Here is a 16590-nt window from a genome sequence, read left to right as displayed (position 1 = left end):
GTGTGCTTATACGTCAGATGTAATACTTAACACGAAACCTGCTTATATTAATATTAAATTTATGCATAGTAGGATGTTCGACCTTTGTAAAAATGAAATTATAATACATACAGTTTCACCGTGGAAAAGTGAATCTTTCTAGCATGTCCACGCAAATGCAGCGGAGGGGAGGACTGTGCATGCACCAAACAACTTTACGTTCGTAATTTTTCACACAAATGTACAACTGTAGGGAAATAATTATCTCTGATTTTTCGGATGTTAGGAATCGACAATATCGCATAACGGAATGCTGTGTTCTACGTATTCTATTTTTGTTACGAAAGTGGTACAAACGAAGTCCACGTAAGAATAGTACAACAAAATCGGTTGAGGTTAGGTTATCGTGCAGATATCGCGGCTTTTGCATTGGAAATCACGCAACTGCCAGTCTCGTCGTTCCTTGTAAACGAAAGAAAGGTATTGTAATCGGTCGGAATTAACATAAAACTCGTCGCATGCGACCATATGGCCTGAATGTTGAATAAACGAGAGTAGAGCGCGAGCTATGTGATTCTAACCGTTTAGGCGGAAACTAATGATTGTAACCAGAGCCGAGATATATGCCAATATTACTTTGCTCGACAAAGCGTATAAGATGAGGAGAGAATCGCGATAAGGTAGAACAAGAGACAGATATTCTCTACGTAAAGCAAGTCTGTCAACTAGATTGAAATCCTATAGCTATAACTACAGTGAATCCATATTCTGGCGAATTGTCTTTTCACAAATGAAGCTTCTGAAGAACGGAATTGATACAATAACTACTGTTCATTCATAACTACTGTTGTAAGAATCTATATATTTGTCTATCTATATCTATATATATCGATCTATATATATTTGTCAGAATGTCATTTTATCAAAAAACCCATCCTCTGTAATCATAGTTTAACGAAGCATAATTAATAGAAGAGGTAGAGCGTTAAGTGGAGATGATTTAATCACAGTTAAGTAGATAAATCTCTATATTAGTCTCTTTAATTAAAATGTCCTACGTTTTATTTGCGTCATTTTTTTTCTTCATCCAATTTAAAATGTTTAAATAACAATAGCCTATACAATATAATTTTATGTAAAAAAATTGATTATACCATGTTTATTACAGATATTTAACATTTTTGTGTACATACAAAATTTAGATTATACCTCGCTTGAGAACAAAAATTCTATTTGTTTTCCTAACATGTACTAATAATTATTGATCAAACTAGAAAAAGCTGGAGGAGATTACTTAGGAAGATTACTTAGCATCTTATATTCCTGGCAAGAGAAAATGAAAAATTCGTTTCTTCTCTTTGCTTCCCTGTTCCTTCTTTCCTCCTTTTTCCCTTTTTACATCGCGTTGTTTTACATCGCAATTTACATTTATTTGTAAAGTTTGAATCTTCTCGATATTGAAGATGTTGAAGCTGCAAGTATGTATTTCATTTTAATCCATTCGAGACCGAGATTTAATTGTAAGACGATACCTAGGTGTCGGTACGATCTGAATGTTTAGTTAGAATGATTCTGTGTTTTACTCTCTCCAGGGTATCCTTTTCATACTTTGATTTTAAATCGATGACAATCTTAAATAGTATGCCTCATATTTTTAAAATATAAAATTATATACTATGTTATTCTATAATGTATTATGTACAGTCATATATATATATATATAATAATTCTATATTGAAAAAAATATGAAATTAACATGATATATACATTACTACATAAGTTATATATAAAATATGTATACTATACCCTTGCCTACTGACTGATATGAATTTCTTTCGGTCTCGAATGCGTTAAAAGAGAGCGCAAAGAAGGCGAAATTACTTATTGTAATTAGTAAAACGACCTGAGAGGCAGACAGATACAAGAAAGAAGGAATATTATATTAGCGGCATTATCATGTTTTTGCTCTCTTTAAGTCTTTCATCGAGACAGACAATCTACAGGTATTAATCGACCAATTTCTCCAAGCTGATAACTTCGAATTGATGTTTCTATATAAGAAGTGTTATGTGTTAATCTGTCTAAATGTTTAAAAGGTGTTATAAATTAAATGTTGTTAAACGATACGTAATTGCCTTTTGATCGTAAATTTTACTATCAAGGGGTCTTTTATGTATGCGTAATCATTGTGAATTATAACAATTTATGTGATCGATATTAAAGGTGTTTAAAAGCATGTAGTTTTTTTCTATATTACTATTCTCCTATATTATTATCCTATATTATTATAGCATTCCTATATTATTATAATATCCAATTACATGTTGATACACAAGATATACAGATTATTATTTATAACGTTTTGGTTTTCTTAATTGAGTCATTCATTTAGTACAAATGATAAGAAATTAGTAATAATTCACAAAAAAAGGATATCGTAGTAGAAATATTATAAAAAAACATTTTCTGTTTTAGTGTAGAGTTACTCCTTCTTACAGACAGTGTCGTACAAATCTGTACGTCTCTGAGAAAATGTAGGTATCTGAGCCCTTACTTCCTCAACAACTTTTAGATCTGATAGAAAAAAGAAACATACGAAGTAATAAGTAATGCTTACTAATAAATTCAACAAATACAGAGGAAGATGGCTAAATCGATAAATTAACGAGACTAAAAATTAATTACATCATGGATCTCTCGCTTTTAATTTTAAGCTGTAAATTACCGATATCGGTGACTGCCATATTCTCTTGAGTTTCCAAATCGTAAAGAATCTTTCCCCAGGGATTGGTCAACTGTGTATGTCCCCATGCGACGTAACTTGCTTAAGGAACACGAGCCGGTGATATGCAGGCAACGTATAATTGATTATCATTCGCTCTGAAACGCTGAAGTAATGACCAGTGCAGTGGTCCAGTGGTCATATTGAATGCCGCTGGATATATCAGCATTTGGCAACCTAACCCAGAGAAGCAGGAAATATGAAGCCACCGAATACCAATTAACTTCGTAGTTGCACGGTTCACATTCCATCATTTCTGAATATGCGAGGACAGTCCTCTTATTGTGCTTTTAATTCTTTTATTTGTTTCATTTTCAGCAAATATACTGGTTTTTTAAATTAAGCTTCTTTTTATACAGAGTTACAGATTATATTAATTTTATATAGAATATATTTAAGAAAGATATTTAATTTTTTGCTAGTTAAGTATTGATCGATTAAGTTACTGTACCTTTGTTCCGATAAATGCGTGCCATTTCCTCGAATCTAATATCATAGCAAATGCCAATACCTATTTTGCAGCCCTTCACATCGAACGTCGTTAGGGAGTTACCAGGACTGAGTGAATCACTCTCTCGAAAAGTAATCTTATTAGGAATGTCGATGTCGAATAGATGTACCTAATAACATAAAAATGTGGTCGCTAATTCTATTGCTGCAACTTTTGTAATTTAATATCAAAGTTACCAACTCCTAAACTTTAATTATTTTTTATTTAATAACTGACAGCGTTTTTATCACTTTCTTTTATTAAAAAATCTTATCATTTAATAATGTTTAAAAAGGAGAAAAAATAAGTAGAATAATATTTTAAGTATGTGAAAAATTTATACAACAACAAACACATTACAACAAAAATGGGCGTTTCCCGTATCATAACGTATTTTATAAACCGTAAATTATAGAATTGGTTATAGTATACGTATGTACATATGTATATTCCTAAATTATTCCTAGATAGAGTCACTTTCTTCACCCCAATATTTTCAAATTCAAAGCCATAAAGGAATATATTACTTACCTTTCGGTGTTTTGCTATCAAAGTTCCATCGGGACCCCAAATAGTACAGGTATTGTACAATTTAGCGCCCTCTATTTCAGGCATCGTACCACCAACTACATAGATGTTGTTTTCTTTAGCTGCGTTCGATGAAGCAACGCTCGTTTCACCATCAGGAATACTCTCGGCGTATTTTGGAAAGTACTCTGCATTGCAATATTTCAATTAATGAAGAATAACTGTCTTTTGTTCCAACCATAAATTAAATTGAAATGTTTGTCAGTTTTTTATTTTTTAAATTATTAAAATAACTAAGTTTTATATTTCGACTTAATTAAATATGCAATTACTTAGCTAATAGTATATATAATAAATTGTTTCTACAGGTTCAAAATGAAAAATGAATATTTAGAAATATTTAATTACGACAATGCTATTTGTGTTAGCATCAGTGGCTTGTTACTCAACGACTTTGCTAGTACTTTTTGAAACATAAAGTTAGTTTTCAATTAACACTTATACTAGAGGCGGAATTATAAATGCAAAATAATTGATAATACTAATTTATAAGTACCTAATTATTAGTATCTTAAAAAATATATTTATACAAAAATCACGATAATCATGAAAATGGGGAAATCCTATATTCTCGAATCAATTCACAATTTATTTTGTATATTAATTAGATTCCGCGCTCATCAGTACGTACTCACTGGCGACATCGAGAAAATGTATCGGCAATTCCTCGTACGACCAGAGGATCGGAAATATCAAAGGATATTATGGCGCAGCGCGAGTGGAGAAACAGAAACATATGAGCTTAACACCGTAATACTCTTATCATAGAAATAGAAGCAGTCCTCAATTCCCGCCCGCTAACTCCTATCTCCACCGATCCAAATGATCTCCTAGCCCTCACTCCCGGACATTTCCTCATTGGCGATTCATTAATGTGCTTACGTGATCGAGATTTCAGAGACATTCCATCGAACCGACTCTCCAAATGGCAGCATATCCAACAGCTTAAACAACATTTTTGGAACCGCTGGCATAAGGAGTATTTGAACGAGCTAACCAACCGCAATAAATGGAGCAAGGGTGGACACAGCATCCAAAAGGGCACAATCGTCATCCTCAGAGAGGACAACGTTCCCTCCATGCATTGGCCTCTGGGCCGAGTTATCAAGGTTCAACCAGGCGCCGATGGTGTCATCCGGACAGCTACAGTTCAGACGGCAAAGAGCATTTTGGATCGGGGCGTCAAAAGGCTTGTCCCACTGCCAATTCAACCCGATCTCGAGAAACCCGAACAACTAGCCACCGAGACGAAATAAGATGGGAACTTCAACCACACCTCCCTAGTTTGATCGGTACCCTCTCAACGGGGGGAGAATGTTACGCCATGCGGCTTACCATAGGTCATATTCTTAACTATCGATCGCGGCACTATAATGTCGCAGACGGATCGTCGTGTCTGCCCGGCAAACAAACATTGTAGTGGCAAGCGCATGGTTCATTAAGCAGGGCGACTTCCAGAAACGTCGACTCGTGGCCCGTATTTTACCTCGCGTAAAAGAATGTGGCGTGATCCGAACGTAGTGGGGGTCGCCTTCCAGAAAAAACGAAAAAAATCGAAAGGCGTTCAGAACTTTTCGAGATGTCGAACCGTCAACACATGTGGTATGTCGCGCATTACTTATCAACCAAAACGCAGTTACATTTTTTTTGTTCCATTTATATCTTTCTAGTTAATAAGTTGTTGAAATAAACATTAATTTATTTGTGTTAATTCTGTGGAATTTCGTTGAACTACCCTTATTATCATAATCGAAATAAGGGGATCGATCAGTTCGTGGCGTCGATTATTTAATCGTAACGGGAACTTACAACTCTCGTTGACGTGCTATCTCGCGATCGCGTCTCTCCGCGAACGGTCGAAACAAAATGATTCACTAAAAACTGTCCTGAATTCCTAAGAATTTATTTACCGCAAAACTGACAAAGTGTTTATTTAAAACATGAGGTTGAAGGTAGTCCTTTTCTTTCATTTCATTCATTTTCATTTTCTTTCTTAAGTATGGCTAACACAATATCTAATCAATTAAAATTTTATATTTTCACGTGAAAAGTTTCTTTAGATAATTATTATCAACATGATGACTAACTCTTACGGATTAATACGTGTCTGTAGGGCAATCCGGTGGACTTGATCGGCCTTTTACTTCGAAAGTTGAGTAATCGGTGTCGCTTTCTTACGCATCTTTGAACTGTATAAATGTTTTAAAATTGTTTGATCCAGAATGTACCACACCGGACAATCAAGAAGGCAGGTGCCTTGACTACAGAAAATGTAAACCTCTGCAAGAAATATGGCAGATACAGTACCGTACAGCCACCGATTTTTATAGACGATCAGTGTGCAGATACCAGGGCAATGTTACGATCGTTTGCTGTCCGAACGATCCAAACAAAGAGAAGAGAGAAATTTTAATAAAAACTGTGTATAAGTATAAGGCTTTGCGACCACCATACTGTGGTTTTAGCAACGTCTCTCATACCAGGGTGGTCGATGGTAAACCAGCTGAACTTGGTACGTTTTATGTCTTTCTTTCCGATTAATAATAAGCCATTTACTGCAAAGAATGAACTTTAAAGGCATTAAACAGCACATCAATGTACATTTCAATTAGACTAAATAATAATGCTATGATTTTATCGGTAGTAACTTTACTTATTAACTTGAATTATTTCTTTCTTTTACTTCATGTTAGGAAGAGTATCTTTTTGCTTGAAATAAAAAATTGATATAGGAGTAATAATATGGATAGAGATCAAAAACTGTTAGGGCAGAAATTACACGTTTGAACTTTATAGTTCAGTATAGTTCAAATAGAAATTATATAGAATTATTTAATAATTTGTATTCCACTGGAATAAAAATTTAATTTCTGTCTTTATCAAATCTCTATTTCAGAGTATTTGTACGTATGTACTTATCGTCTGCTGTATGATCGAATATCGAATAGGTAATAATCGTTGTTACCCGTTATGTGAGAAAAAATTATGTATATTCACAACTATGACTATTGCATTTTAGGCGCTTGGCCATGGATCGCTGCATTAGGTTTTCGTAATCCCCGAAACCCAGACAAACCACTATGGAAGTGCGGAGGTTCCCTGATATCGGCTAGGCATGTTTTGACCGCAGCACATTGTGCACATATGGATGGAATAGAAAACATACACAATCATAATATTGTCATTCTTAGATTGGTGGAGGAGGTGCCATTTTCGAGTAAGTCCTCAAATATATATATATATATATATGCTATTGAGTATTACTGAAGTATCATATCCTGAAATTTCTTACTGTACACATATATTGTGTCATAAAGCGTGTATAATTCTTTCTCATACTTTTGGTCATTCGTTTCCTGCATTTTCATTTATTTTTTTATTTTTCAGGGTACGTATATCCCATTTGTACGAATGAGCAACTTCGTCGGCTATAACCCCCTTGTTGCTGGATGGGGAGCATTAAGATATAGTAAGTGATATCAATTTTATAATAAAATTAAATAGTTCCAGTCTTAAATATCTTTCTTATTTTCTTCGTAGGACGACCACGACGTAATGCATTAATGGAAGTACAAATGCCAGTGATTAAGAACGCCGAATGCAAAATAGCTTATTCCAAATTTCCTAATGCACCTGATATCACTGATGGTATAATATGCGCCGAACATGCTCAGGGTGGAGAGGATTCTTGTACGGTAATTAAGTTACAGAGTTACTACAAACTATACGGTATCTGAAGACACGTCGATTCGAATTAACATCAAATCGACGTCTTAAACATTAAAAATAATAGATAAACACAATTTAATAGTTTTGCCCACTTCTCACACCTCGTTATGGTATTTAATCTAATTTCCTTCTAATCTTAGTTTTGCTCAAAATACATATAACATGTACGTTATAAATTGGAGTATTTCAATACACAAATCAATAGAAGATTATTACTGTATATAAGTATAATTTCAATACAATTCGATCGATATATTTCAGTATCTTTGATTAAAAATTTAACGATCCTTTCAGGCTGACCGCGGCGGACCACTGCTGATACAACATGAATTAACCTCGTATTTAATAGGTATTGTGTCTTATGCTTATAAGTGCGGCACAGCTGGGTATCCCAGCGTTTACACTAGGGTCACATCGTACCTTGACTTCATTCTCCAAGCGATGCAATAATATGATATTACTGTTCCATAAATATCATTGTGTAAAAAACGTAAAGTTGGATTTTCTTATTGTGGAGATAAGAAACAGCTCAAATTTACATTGTTTTGTACGTTACAAATTATAGGCTTAAAATGTACGAAATGTAACTTTGAAACGACACTAATTTTTTACGCACGATAAACCTCCACGACTTAGGTATGTAAAGATGATAAACGTGTATTAATTCTATTAATTTGGTAATAATAAACCAACTTTCTGAGAAGTTCTGTAAATTTCGTTTCTGTTGTATCAAGAGAATAATGGAATATTCCACTTAGATCGTATACTTCTTGTACGTACGTACAAAATTTTCCGGCTAATCTAAAACACTTCATAAGATAGAGAGCTTCTGGAAATTCGGACACAGAGAGTGCATAAAATACAAGATAAGTTTCGTGTCTTTCAAAATTATTTTTTATTCGCTAAAAACGTCCTGTGTACTCATGCAATCACATGCAATTCCAATTCAATACACAGTTTCAGCATTTTTGACTATATGTAAGAGAAATTTCCATTCAGCCAAAGGTGTACTTACAGATTATAGATTCCTATACGACTCTCAGTAAAAATTTATCCGCACTCCAGATAGTTAAAACTTCTGTCGACCGTATTGATCCATCTGCACTCTTCGTATGACGTCAATATCTGTTCAGTGCTGCTGCGCAGGTTTCTTTGTGTTACGTCAATTCGTTTGTGACCGTTGCGCGAGTAATGGCGCTTTGCAATGGTGATTTGCAGGAAAACAGTGCAGGATGCTGTGATTCGTTTCTTGTGGTCGGAGGTTATGTTTGATGCCTATATTTATCAAAGATTTAATGCACATTATGGAGAAAGTGTTTTGTCACGAAGTGTGTTTGAATGGGCACAAAAGTTCAAAGAAGATCGCACGAGTGTTATGAAAAAACAGCTGGACGCCCGTCCACATCCACGATGACAACATTGAACGTGCTCATGAACTTATGCTCTATGGAATAGACGAGTGACACTGGATAATGTGGCAAATCATTTGCAAATCAGCCACGGCTCTGCTTATGCAATAGTGCACGACAGATTTGGATTTTAAAAAGTTTGTGCGAGATGGATGCCGAAAAAGCTGATGAAAAGGTGAAGACGACGATGCATTCGTGGTTCGCAGCTCAGCCCAAAACATTTTTTAATGAGAAAATACAAAGGTCCTTCGGCAAATGGACAAAGTGTATACAGAAATCGAGTGATTATGTCAAAAAATGATGTATGTCTTTTTTGACAATTGCTTAAAATAAATTCTACACCGACAGAGCGGGTAACTTTTTACTCACCCTCGTAAGACACTTAAATTTCCAATCTATTATGATGAATAAAAGAGCTTATACTATTAAATCTAATTGTATTTTGTTGCATGAGAGTACACGTGTATGTGATGTACATTACCTTTATATCCCCTTGAACGCTTCAATATTGCGCATATATACTATATTTTGTACAGCTTCTATAAAATTTCGTATGTTTGTTTAGGCTGTTAATCTAGAGGCTGGAGTACAAAGAAGTGGCACAATGATGTGGGCTGATGACATTTATAATTATCAAGGAATCACCCCTACATTCGCTCAGGTATATATCGTTGACTATAACGTATTTAACATATATGATTGTTAGAATATTAATAATTAATTTTTAATTCTATCAGAATTTTAATGAAACTGTCCCTTGGGAAGGAAGAACTGATACCTTGATATCACGGTTTGTACATCCTATATATACGACAAATTTTAGAACATTATATAACGAAGAACCAGATCGTCGTGGCCATGTGATGTGAATAAAAGGACTTGAATTTGATGATATTTTTATAATGTTAGATAACATAACTAAGTATCTTCACAGTAAGATAGGATGACATGGTTTACATGATCTTAATGTTGTTCACTCGAGTGATGATATTATAAGGAAAAGCGTAATATCACAGGTAGGATGATTCATAATTTAGAACTACTAACTCATGTATGTATTAAAAATTAAAGAAATATATTAAATTTTATAGGATATTTATGTTTAGTAACCAGTAATTCAGAGATTGGTATTCATGGTTACTATAACGAGGCTGTAGAAACGCACCCTTTCTTCTTTGCAAATGGTCCTGTATTTATGTCTAAGCCGAAACTGGAACCTCTGAATAATTTAGATTTATTCTTGTTATTTTCTAAAATACTTATCTACAGTATACCATAAGGAATGATACCGTATCGCACCTAATCGAGTGCCTTAAGAAACATCAACAGGATATCACAGTAAGTAATCCCTTATCGACAGATATGTAAGTAAAAGTTATGTGTCATTGTTATACACAATTATGTGTTAGTGTTATACACAGTTATTTATCATTTTCTATTAATTCAGTTGTAGCCACTACAATATCTATGACACTGGTAGTAATTATAAGAACAATAATGATGTTCTATAAGAGGAAATGATGATTAGGAACAAAAACTTACAGGTAAGTCAAAGTATATGTTATTTGCCATTTGAAAAGAAAGTTACTAACTTGGAATTTTTTGATAAATAATAATTGTGCAAAATATATTGGATTTCAAATTTGTCAAAAATTGATATTTAAGAAGCATTGTAATAATATAACATTAATATTTTGATTTTTCAGAAGATATCATGCGGTGGATGGATAATATGCAAAAAATATTAAGCAGTATATGAATTTTCCTATTGCGTAGAGATAACAAAATGAATTTTAAAAAATGTCGACACGGTAATAAGAAATAGCATCGTGACAAAGAATATATAAAGACAGTTTCATTTTTTATAAATAAAAATTTGTTGTTCCAGATTTTGAAATACAGTGAAACGTTTAATTAGTATCTTAATATCTTTAAATAATTATTATTTTAGAATCAATTGTAATTGTATCATACGTACTTTTGAATTCGTGCAAGAACATATGTAATTTTGAAGTAGTTATTATTAGGAAACTGTTAGACGCGAACAGTATGCGAAAAGTTAGTATGCAGTGTAATAATTATCAATCAAAACACAAGAATTAAATTCTTGAGGAAAAAATTTCCGGAATTTCTTATTTACATGATTATAGAGAAATCCATAATAAAAAGGAGCTGCTTTCTAATACTTCGCTTCCTTGTAATGCCTACGTTAACAATAACGAGGTTCGACTTTTTGTTTTTAGAGGGATACTGGAAAATTTGAAAGTACAGTACCATTGGGAAGAAAATCACGATATTGAAAACGATATTTGCAAGTAAATTTCCAAAAAATCTGTTTTCAAATTTTCGCTTTCTATTTCACATTAAAAGAAAGGGAGGGCTGCCTTCTTTTTCTGCAAGACAAAACAAACATTCTGAATCTCGTATCAATGAATGATGTCAATAAGTTATTTTTCTTTTCAGATTGAACAATATTCCAGATTTATTCATAATTTCATACTACGCGAAGAATAGACTTTCATAGGTATATAAAGGAAATATTAAGTATAGGAAAACTCTTTTTCGTTGTAGGTGACATATGCTTCACGGTTGAACACATGTATTTTTGAACACATATAAATGAAAAAGTACTCTTATGGAGAAAAAGAATTGATACCTTCGATTGACATTAGATAATGTATATAAACTTATGAACAATCACTATCACTATCAGTTTGTATTTTAGGTGCACACGCAGATTTGTTGGAGTTCTTATAAAATGTACTTCCTGTACGAACGTTTTATTCTTCCAAATTTTACGATACTATGTCTCATATGATAACTATATGGATTAAACGTAATATAAATGATCCGAAAATAGACTCGAACGACATTAATTGTCTTTCTATTTATACCAATATCGAAAATACAAGTAAAGCTGGAGCAATAGTATGCAAGAATGGACTATTTATTATTTTAAACCAAATCATAGCATATTCAGAATGCACAGTATTATCATGAAATGTAAATGAATCAGTTGTAAACGAACGATTTTACTGTAAAATCGTTGCCGCCTTTTTTTCATCTGAAATATAGCAGCAATGAGTACATTCTTTTAATATATAATAAAACGAGATATCTTTATAAAGTTACATATGTCATCACTGGTAACTGTTATCTCGTATGACACCAAATATACCGTTAGTATGGAATGATATTTTTATGAAGATATACTTTAATGATAGATTTTATGAATGAAACGTTATATAAGAAAAATTATCTCTTGTTATTCTATGAAGTGTAGTAGCTAATGAAGATTAATTTTACGAAGTATTAGAGCAAAAGAGAATTAAAAAATTAAAAAGATCTAAATAAGATTGTTCGTGTGGCTTAATTATCTCAATTCTGGTACACCACTTGTTACATTCTAACTAATTAGCGCTAAACAATAACTTGCAAATATTAAAGATATTAACACCTAAAGGTTTTCAGGAAATTTTATAATATTTGATTATTGTATATCTAGTCATTGATTGATAAAATTTCTTGTATAAGCATAAATCGAGGTTGACGTCATACGCAGATTGCATATCATTGACAGGTATCGTTTTAATTTATTTTATGGCTAGAATCGTTTGAATATTATACGAATAATTATTTCCATTCGAACGATTAATAAATCACGTACCTATAAAAGATATATTACGAAAAAGAGGTGACGAAACAAAAAAATATTGGAAATTCCGTTGTCATTAGATCAATTACTTTTGCAATGATTTTTATTTCCATGTAATTACATATGAAATGGGTAATTCATTAACATCTCCTCGAATCGAATATAATTCGTTACACTTCACAACGATTCAAATAATGGACGGGAAATATATAATAACTTTCCTGTCCTTGCGTTAAAATAGTACTGTACAAATCAGATGATACAACCTAACCCCAACCTAACCCCAAAAAACCCAATTACATCCACATTGCATGACAGCACACTTGCAATGGATTTTTGTGATTTCAATGTCACAGACAATGACACAACTAATCAGAACACGTTCGAGGCTATAGACATTGAAATTACCGCGTGTTTAATACGTTTAAAGCATAAATCTAAATTTCACGCGATTATTTCTTTGTACATTGTGAAACTCTTAAATTATCTTAATCGAATAAATAATCCTAATGTAATAAAACATCTTGAAATAGACCTAGATATCTGAAACAGAAACTCGAAGGATAAGAAATCCTAAAAGGTACTAATCCTAAAATAACAAACTCCTAAATAATAAACAAGTGATAAAACCTGTTATAAATAATAAACCTTACCTGGAATAATCAAATCCTAACTAATCGAAAATAAAATAAGGCAAGCAATTCTTAATCTTTCAAGTAATTTTTCCGAAAACACAGAAAGATAGAGAAATTAAAAAGACGCAGCACAAATTGCAGCACAATGAAAGTTTCGGAGCGATGAATACGATCGTATTAAACTAAATAATTTTCAAAAGTGAAATTACACTGAAACGTATATCGATGATATTTGTCATTTCTACGATCTGTTTCGCTTGATCGTGCTTCTTTTCTGATGTAAATTCAATTTATAATACGAACTAAGTTTCCTTTATTATTATTAGTCCTGCGTCTTTTTAATTCGTCACTTCTTTTATTTCAGAACAATGACGGGCTCCAAGATGCTGTTCGGATGTTTGGCGTTAATTGCTTTTCTGCATCCATTAGTTCACGTTTGTACTTCGAGTAGTACAGCTCAAGGTTTGTACTTCGAGTTGTCTTTTTCCATGCACTTCAAATTCCAATACGATCTGGTCACGTGGCCTTCGTACAATTTCGAAATTTTACCTGTTTGGTAATCGTCAATGAAAAAAGAAGTTATGCGTGACCTCAACACATTGAAACAATTTTTATGATTTTTTATTTGCCGGTTGGTCAGCAAGTTAATGGAAAAATTTCACTTAACTATTCGCGTTAATCTCTTCGGTTTAACTTTTGGGAAATGCTTCGTTAGCTTCGGGAATATTCCAACGATTCGTTTTACGTACAAAATAAGCATGATAAATATTACATCACGGTAATGTAATATCGGAATATATTAAAGGTGTAATTTTGTTCGATTAATTATAATTTATTAATAATGGATTGAAAATACAGATATTAGTTAGACAGAGAAACGATGTTTGATTAACAGGAAAACTAAATGCAACGCTCGTATTTACAACAAATAACTTGACAACTATTTGGTAACTCTCTCTCTCTCTCTCTCTCTCTCTCTCACTAGCAACTCTAACACTCGACAACACTCGCAACTCAATTCTAACGACTCTATGCTTCGACGTCTCGATCAACTCTGATTCTCGCAACACGCACACTTTTCGATTCGCTTTGGATAGCGAAACCGTCCTTCTTCTAACGTTGTCTATTGTTTCCCTCATACCTATGTAAGAACTACCAACTACGTGCCTTTAGTCACGTAGGCACTCTTAAATGTAAACGAACCACAGAAACACGACGTACACGGTTTTTCTATTTTCAGCCGATCTCCAATCAAAGCTATTCTACGATATTACAATCGGCCTTTCCTGACAATCACATCTGCCCTCAGATGTGCTCATCATCGCCGCTCGCACTTACATCACTATCGTCAGCATTCCACCATTTCATGTGATCGGCTGCCGTGGAAGTTGTACGTGGCCCTTCGTGCTCCCCCTCTCGCTGCACTATGCATCGGTCATTTCGCAGGACTTTTATCACCCGATACGGTCCAAGAAACTTCGGATGCAGCTTTAGCCCGGGACCCCTCTGCATCCTCTCGATTGCCACTAGATCTCCCGTCCTGTATGCTGTCGCCTTCTTGCGTCTCCTGTTATACGCCCGCTTGTTTCGGATTTGGATCTCCTCAATCCGTCTCTTTGCGTCCGCACGCAGCTGATCTCGTTCCTCTTGGAACACCGCGGCCTGTTCGTCCTCGATGCTACTGCTCCTCTTTCGCTCTTCCTCTATCTTCCTCTCCGTTGTTTGTTTACCCATTTCACTCTTGTCAGGGGCTTTGATCGTCGTGGCAGCATCGTGACATTTTCGTAGGCTCGGTTCGTACATGGAAGACGTTAACAACTTACCATCTACCGAGACTATGATCTCTTCTTTTTCGAAGGTCTTCACGTTCATCGTGTCCTCGACAATCCCATCGTCGTCCTCGTCATCCACATCCTCTGTATATCGATATTATTGGAGGGATTCCGCACGTGCGACTTCCCTTGTCTTTTCGTTCGCCTTGCATTCACTCTCTTCGAGTCTATCCGAAAACTTGAAACAACCCTCACATCCGCAACGCTATCCTTCTCAGTAAATTCGCAAATATCATCAACAACATCCTGTTGCTGTTGTTTAGCCAGATTCTTCCTCCTCGTGATGTTCGCTAAGTCCTCCTGCTGGCCGCAAGAATCCGACGAGGACACCATCTCGTGGTCCACTTTACCAATCACCACGTGTCTTGCCACTATTCTCCGTTCCTCCGACACTTGCTGCACAGCTGCCCGATACTTCTTCAAAACTTCTGCTAACTCTTCTTTATTTTCTTCCAATTGCGACAGTAGCTCAGTTCGTTCGCGACTAGCTACATTAACACGATCTTCTGCTTCGGAACGTTGCCGCAGTACTTCCTGCAACGAAGCCTGCGTCTCATTCGGTTCTTGCTCCAGTGCCTGTTTCGCTTTAACTGCAACTGCTCTAGCGCATTCTGCATCTTCTAACTGGTTCTTCAGCTGTCGTAAAGCTGCTTTACCCGTCGAGTCACCTTTCGATCTCTCCAGCATCGTTTGAGCGTCTCTTAGCAATGCTTTGGTTCTCTTCAAATCTCTTTTTAGCCTATGTTGCATGTCCTTAACGTGTGACAAATCTATCTCACTCGCCTGTGTCTCTACATCTATCTTGAGGACTTCCGGACACTCATCGGGATTTTCGTCCTTTATTCTACTAATAAAAGATTCTCCCCCTTTTATACTTATTTCAACAGTGTCCAAAAAGTCTGCGCCAATAATAAGCGAATGTTGCATCACTGTGTCTGGAACTACGTGTATGGTTATACAGTACGACTCATTGTCTATAATAATGTTCGTGGAAAATTTCCCGAGCGTAAAATTCCTTCCGGAACCGACACCGCCAAATCCAACGATTTCCCGACTTAATCTGGGCGCTCCGATTTTCACATGCTGATCTGCTCGCATTAGAGTCAGCTCACTACCGGTGTCTATCAACGCGCTCAATTTGAAATTTTCCATCTTAACATCCTTACCACGCCTTGTTTGTAACGACCGAAACACGCTGTAAACTTTTTTTGAGGGCTCACCCAAATTGTCGCAACTTGATGCGATGTGTCCGTACTCCCTACATTTGAAGCAATTGTAGCATCGCGTCTTCCTCGCATCTCCAGATCGACCGGGTTCCTTGTTCCTCTCGGTTTCGGACAGCTTCGCCACCGGCTTTACCCTGTTACTCTTTGGCTCCTCAAATTTCGTCCTCATCTCCATATCTCTTTTTATCGCTTCGTAGCGCCTGAAACGCTCTTTTAATTGCTCGATATTCCTGGCTCCGTATAGCACAGTCTTGTTCGCGACCTC

General features: G+C 34.9%; 2 long non-coding RNA genes across 2 annotated transcripts; one reads left to right on the top strand and one right to left on the bottom strand.

The window, feature by feature from the left end:
• Positions 1 to 1794: 1794 nt before the first annotated feature.
• Positions 1795 to 3457, bottom strand: LOC126865892 (uncharacterized). The gene is made up of 3 exons (XR_007689717.1): positions 3213 to 3457; positions 2705 to 2938; positions 1795 to 2553 (listed from the first exon to the last, which is right to left on the bottom strand). It is a non-coding gene; the product is annotated as an uncharacterized LOC126865892 (long non-coding RNA).
• A 3779-nt stretch (positions 3458 to 7236) lies between these two features.
• LOC126865873 (uncharacterized) lies at positions 7237 to 10313 on the top strand. The gene is made up of 6 exons (XR_007689703.1): positions 7237 to 7308; positions 7380 to 8204; positions 8586 to 9330; positions 9543 to 9638; positions 9715 to 9993; positions 10069 to 10313. It is a non-coding gene; the product is annotated as an uncharacterized LOC126865873 (long non-coding RNA).
• Positions 10314 to 16590: the final 6277 nt, after the last annotated feature.

Source organism: Bombus huntii, chromosome 1 (genome assembly GCF_024542735.1).
Source record: "Bombus huntii isolate Logan2020A chromosome 1, iyBomHunt1.1, whole genome shotgun sequence".
Lineage (NCBI taxonomy): Eukaryota > Metazoa > Arthropoda > Insecta > Hymenoptera > Apidae > Bombus > Bombus huntii.
Note: the sequence above shows the minus strand (reverse complement) of the source record. Positions and strands in the feature narration are given on the sequence as shown.